The 6,888-nt window shown below is 40.2% G+C and overlaps 1 long non-coding RNA gene across 1 annotated transcript in view; it reads left to right on the forward strand.

Annotated features, from left to right (window-relative positions):
• Positions 1-6,565, forward strand: part of LOC109306107 — a 16,526-nt gene extending 9,961 nt beyond the window's left edge. Inside the window, exon 3 of the long non-coding RNA XR_002099855.1 lies at positions 6,462-6,565. This is a non-coding gene — a long non-coding RNA (uncharacterized LOC109306107). The remainder of the gene's footprint in view (positions 1-6,461) is intronic.
• The last annotated feature ends 323 nt before the right edge of the window (positions 6,566-6,888 follow it).

A 6,888-nucleotide genomic window follows, 5' to 3' on the forward strand; every position in this document is an offset into this window, starting at 1 on the left:
CAGGATAAGCTGTGAAAAACTGTGGAGTTCTATGCACAACCCTCCCCCACCACCTACCCTCCCAAACTATAAGCAAGGCATCACACATGCCCACAGGATGATACCCACCTGCTGTCTCAAATGACCCTGAGACCCCTGTCCCAGACCCTAGCAGGGAAGTGAAAGTGAAAAAGAAGTTTTTTGTTTCCTTAAACTTACAGAGTCATATGTTTGGGCGGAGTGCAACAAAAACCAATGCAGTTTGGGATATCTGGAAGGCTGACCATACATTAGGCATAAAATGCTCTTTGTCCACACATAATATTGAGCCAATTAATGGAGGACTGGCTTAAATAGTACTTGATTTTTTCTATGTGCTCTTAAAGGATTCTAGGAAATTTAAATCAGTCTGAAATGGTGTGCATGTCTAGATCCTTGGGGCATGTCCCCACATGGAAGGGTGTGTGTTTACCATGGGAAAAATAGCAGCAGCACAAATTTGTGCCACTGCTTCTTCTGTGCTAAACATATACTCCTACACATGGGATTTAGTGGAGAACAAATTGTCCCAGGTGGGGTAAGGGAGGCTGGGGCCAGCACCTGGGCTGGCCCAGTATCCTTATCTGGGGTCCTGAGGGTCTCCCAGGACAGCAGTGGCAGTGATCCGGCTGCTCAGAGTCTGGCTGGCAGCCAAATTATGGCTCTCACTGGCCGGGTTCTATTTCTGGAAATGCATACTACTGCTTTATGTGCTGAGCCACATTTTTTTTTCCTGAGGCTTTTTTTTTATACCAGAATCTGCTGATGTCAAATTTTGGCACTATACGTTGCAAATTAGCAGCATGTAAACCACTTGTACATGTGCTGCATGTGGTTTGAGGCATCACAAACCACATGTATGGATGTGCCCTTGGGTTTTGAAATGTATTTAGAATGTTCTAAGAGTTATTTCCCTCCAAAATCCATAGAGACACAACTTCAGGAGCCTGGGGAATTTTAAATTTAAACATGGAGTCAAATATGGAGTTTTGGAACCTCCAAAGTTAGATTATAGCTGAGTGAAGATTTTCAGTTCATAGCAGAGGCCTATGAATTTGCTTAAGCTCTTAGGGCATGTCTGCACATCACTGTACCGCAATGTTGCTATGGTACCATGTTTTAGCACTTCCTTTTAGAAGTACTAAACCATGGCACGGTACGGGTGGTTATTGTACCATGCACACTGTGCATGCATAAACTTCACTGCTCCGTCACCATAGTGGTGCACTATATCCAAAGAGCATGCTGTATGGTGACATAGTTTACTATCACATGTAGATACACATGTAGACATTTGATTGCCGGTTACATCACCATACAGTACGTTCCTCGGGTATAGTGCACCACTATGGTGGTGTAGCAGTGAAATTTACCAATGTGCTGTGTGCACAGCACAGTAACTGCCATAGTGTGCCATATGATGACATAGCACATCACTACGTTCCTGTAGGGTGATATTTAGATGCGCCCTTAGGTAGGCATTTAAGTCCTTTAGGAATCTAAACCATTATGGTACATGGAAGGTAAGGAGATTACGGAGTAGTTTTCCCTTTTCAGTAGTCATGCATAACCAGAGATGGTTCGCTTTGCTTTCTACAGTCTGCTTACATGTAGAAGCAGACTGGCCAAGTTCACTGACGACACCGTACTCTGGGGTAAAGCATCCACACCTGAGGATAGGAGAGTGATCCAGGCGGATCTGGACAGACTCATGAAATGGGCGGATGAGAACCTGATGGTGTTCAACACCAAAAACTGCAAGGTTCTCCACCTTGGGAGGAAAAACCTGCACCATGCTTATAGGCTCAGTAGTGCTACTCTTGTTAGCACTACAGATGAAAGGGACCTGGAGTCATGGTTGACCACAAAATGAACATGAGCCTTCAGTGTGATGCTGCAGCTAGTAAAGCTAGTAAAGTGAGAAAAACGTTGGCTTGCATCCATAGATGCTTCTCAAATAGATCCTGGGAAATCATTCTCCCATTGTACTCGTCCTTGGTGAGGCCGCAGTACTGCATCCAGTTTTGGCTTCCACAATTCAAAAAGGATGTGCAGAAGCTTGAGAGGGTGCAGAGGACAGCCACGCGTATGATCAGAGGTCAGGAAAACAGACCTTATGATGAGAGGCTGAGAGCAATGGAGCTATTCAGCCTGGAAAAGCGCAGGCTTAGGGGTGATCTGATGGGCACCTATAAGTTTATCAGGGGTGATCACTAAGATCTGGGAGAACGTCTGTTCACCAGAGCCCCCCAAAGGATGACAAGATTGTACAGTCACAAACTCCATTGTGACTGATTCAGGCTGGACATAAGAAAGAACTTCTACACTGTCCAAGCCCCCAAAGTTAGGAATAGACAAGCACCAACTTTGAATGCCTTCAAGACACATTTGGATACTTATCTTTCTGGGATCCTATGATCCCTGCTGACTTCCTGCCCCTGGGGCAAGGGGCTGGACTCGATGATCCTCCGGGATCCCTTCCAGCCCAAGTGTCTATGAAAACTATGAACTCTTATTTGAGTGAGCTTGCAGACCAACAGAAACAATAGCTCAGTTTCTGTTCTTAGTTAAATCAGTATATATCCTAAATAAATTCAAAGTTTCACTAAAATTACTTTATCAATATGGTAGAACTGAGCAAAGAATTAAAGGCCAACATATATAAGTTCAAATACTTCTTTTGAATGAAAAAACAAATATTTATAAAGCATGGCTTTATATTTATTAAAAAAAGGTACATTACAATATACAATACAAAAGTGCCCCTTCAAAAATGTATACATTTTTAAATATGCCTTCTATTGACTCTATATTTACTCTATTAAATATGCAGTTTGTTAAACATAAATATTTTGAAAATGCATATCATTTACTTGATTGACAGTAATGGTTTCTTTGGAATCAGCATGTTTGAGTGAATCAATACATACACTGAATACATATATAATTTGGAAACTAAAGAGCGATTGAAAATTAATAGCCACTATGAATGCACGCCAAGTGAATGTGGAGACTGTGAAAACTATGGCTCCATACTAAACATCTCAGGGATTTATTTTACCTGGACAAGTCATTTTTCCTCATGATAGACTGATACCTCAGTTCTACCGCTCTAAAACTTTCCCATCTGTTTGAATCTTTGAAATCATTAATAACTTTCTTTGTGCTTGACATCCCATCCATATTTGGCTATTTGAAGCTATCACATCTTTTATTACTGTTTCCATAGCTCTGACCGCTCGTTGTGAGCTCCTTCTCCATCACAGTCTACTTCTCAGTTGGGATTTTTTAGGGCTCGGCCCTTTGTCCTTTTTATTTTTGATTCATCCTAGCCCAAATGTTTAATTCTTCTCTTTATAGTGATACCTTTTAAAAATATTCTCCACTCCTGTTTCTTTTTCACTAAGATCTCATAACTCTCACTATATAGTGTACTTTCATCACAAATTCAACCTACCAAAAAGGAAAATGATTTACACTATTGTAGATCACTTTCTTTTTAACCTGGGAGTAATTTTTAATTCATCGCTCATATTGATCTACATATTTATGACCAATATCTGTTGATTCTTTCTCCACGTTTTTTCTAATGCTCCTCCATTTCCTTCTTGCTCTAATGGTTAATCTGCTTGTTAAGAATTCAACAGCACAAGTTAAAAATGAAGGGGAAAAATCAATATCCAAACAAAGTAATCAGAACAATTATCAGTACACATTTACTCTTCCATTTTTTCTCTCACCTCTCAATTGTTGATATATGTAGGGTGGGGACAGAGAGAAGTAAATAAATTAAAAAATACTTAAAAACTACACTGAATACCACTTCATTCTAAAATGTAGGGTGCCAGTAGGCTCTAGCCCCTAAGTAAAAATATTATGAAGAGACTTTAAAAAAAAATTATGACTCAGGAACCAGTTAACTGAAAATATTCCACTGATGGATGCAGCATTCAAAGAGCTATAAAGAAGAATGGGGAGAAAGTAATTTCTTCATCAAATGGTGTAACTTAGTCACTGAACTAGATGACCCTAGATAATCTTCTAGACTATATGACTAGAGAATGAAGGATAATCTTCAAGGTCCATTCCAAATTTAGGATTCTATGATTTAATTATTTTGATTTACATTGTTAAAAAGAGTACCTATACCTGTTTTAAGCATGCAGAGCATTTAGCATGGTAAAAATTGTTTTCTCTTTGTTTCATACCAAAAAAATATGGTTCTAGGAGAAACAATACTACTTTTGTACGTTACATGTGAATCCTCAAGTGCTGGATTTTTAGAGCTTAGTTATAAACTTTAAAAAAAATGGTCATTTCGATTTTGGAGCAAGTGTAGTGAATACCATCACACTGTAATTTTTTTCCCCCTTTGAGTTATATATGTAAGATATCAGGCCTATCTATAACTACTGCCTTGAGTAATTAATCATTTTATATAGGCATGGGCTTTTTTATGTTACAAAAAACTAATATATTATAGGAAAAATATAGCATTTTGTTGCTCGAATGACCCAAAGTCTTGGTTACCTAAGCATTTCCTAGCAAGAAATACTGTTCTGTAAATCTATTTAAGTCCTGTTTCAAAGAAGCACTTACATATGTTGCTGTACCATTATGAAAGAGCCTGAATACTTAGATTCAAAATACTTCCTGAAAATTTTGATTCAGAAAAGTATTTAAGAAATATTTAAATATTACTGACATCTCTTAGGGGATTACATAAAAGTGTTGCCTACATGGTTCATGGTAATCAGAAAAGGACTTTTTTGCAATAGCATAGCAAGGGTGAGAAAAACAACAGCCACAGGTGCCAACTTAGGAGGAATGCCAGAATCATTCTGCACCCCCCACAGAGTATCTCCCCCAGCAGCAAGAACAGCCCCATGGCACTGCTTTTGTAGCAGCAGCAGCCAGTGCACAGACCTGGGAATTAGGGATACAGCCTCTGAATTGGAACTTCCTGAAACTTCAGTGCTGGAGCCTGCAAGTGGAGAGCAACAGGGCAAAACCCCAACCCTACCCTGTTCACTTTCCCTTTCAGCATCCACTCTCTGCCACTGTGTCACAGTGGGCAAGATGGACTTATGGTCTGACAACTTCTCCACTATCTTTCAAGGTTTGTCCAAGGTGTAAATACTGCTTGTTATGCCTATCCTTTTTTGTTTATGGAAATCAGAAAAAAAAGTTATGGTAACTGTGTTGCTTAAAATGTCCAGTTGTGGCTCACCATCCAAATTGTCTGGGGTCTTGGACATCCATACTTTATATAACTATTAATTCATCCACTCAATTCTGTTTTCTTTTTCCTAAGCTATTTATAGATACCCATCTATTAATAGATTCATAGATACAGAGCTATTCACGAATGGCCCCAGAAATCAATGGGGACATTGTAAGTATCTGGTCTAGTCTTCTATAACTCACAGGCATAGAATTTCACCAGTGATTCCTGCCTCTAGCACTGTAATTTTTGGTTAAGTTAGAACCTATCTTTAAACAATATCCAGTCATAATTTATAGACAGGTTGGGGTCATCAGAGTCATATGTGTGTTCAGTTAGTGTTTGCTCGTCTCTGACTCCAGTGGACATAGATCACAACATACACAAAGAAAGACTACAGGGCTCAGGTTCAGTGGTGAGAACTCAGAGGTTTATTGTCTGGAAGACATGGTGGTCTCCCTCCTATTAGCCTGTGCTTGCCTGTGACAAAAAATGAGCATAAACTCCATTTCCCATGTCAGGTTTCTTAGTTCCTCTTTTATACACATCGACCCACATTACGACATACATCACTACACATTACAGTCTACTGCTTTTTAGTGCTGCCCAATGATGGCTTGAGAATGGTGTTGAAAGGTTTGATTTTGGGGAATTGGTTTATAGGTATATAGATATGTGTTATAATGGTTCAGGATGGACATCAGGGTTTAACTGATTTCTAAAAGCCTGGGTCTCACAACACAGTTTTCTTAGCCTTCAGAGGCAGAAAGGGTATCTAACACAACAAGGCCAATGGATACACACACAGTCTGAGAAACTGGGGGCATATACCACACTGTTCCATAACAAGAAATCAGCTGGTACCAGCTGACAAAGAGGAGAGCCTAAAATTCCTGTTTTAGGAAGAGTGTGCATGCGATGAGCTTGGAATATGCCGATGGAACAGAATGTGGACAGTGTGACAAACACAGAAAAACCAATTAGTGATAGCCATGGATGAAGTGTCCTCAGGAGATGGATGAAGAGTCCTCAGGAGTCATCAGGAAAGAAGGAGAATACAAAAGCAGGGACTTGAGAGTACCAAAGTGCTCAAGTCCTCCTCCTCCACATCCTCTTCCCTGAGAGGTCCCTGAAAGGGGTCCCTGTCCCCCAGGAGGAGTCTTAAGGCCACCATGGACAGAGGGTACAACACTAGCCTGTCTCATCCACCCCATTAGAGAGAGGGTGGGCCTCGGGTTCCCACCTCCAGGCTGCTAACATGCTGACATCTGATACCTAAAAGAGAGAGCCTTAGAGTGAAGCCTGCACCCTGGCTATATATTTCTAGACATGTTTCTATGACAGCCTTAGAATTAGTAGATATATAGAATGGCTCAATTGCTTGTACTGTTTCTTTTTTCTGTTGTCATTGTGTATCAATAAATTTGCCTATTATGAAATGGAAAGGTTGTGGCTGGTTTGAGGGTGCTCCCCACCCCCCCAGAACAAGGCATCTGGATCCAAAATCCAAAGCCAGTACCCTATACCTGTCATGCATCCTAATGTATGTGTGCCTGTACTTTCTTCATCATACAATTATTGTACCTTCATGTGCTTCTTGCAGCTAGCTTCCCTTCTTGTCACTACTACACATTTCATATTATTAT

This window comes from Crocodylus porosus, unplaced genomic scaffold, assembly GCF_001723895.1.
Source record: "Crocodylus porosus isolate Cpor-Errol unplaced genomic scaffold, CroPor_comp1, whole genome shotgun sequence".
Lineage (NCBI taxonomy): Eukaryota > Metazoa > Chordata > Crocodylia > Crocodylidae > Crocodylus > Crocodylus porosus.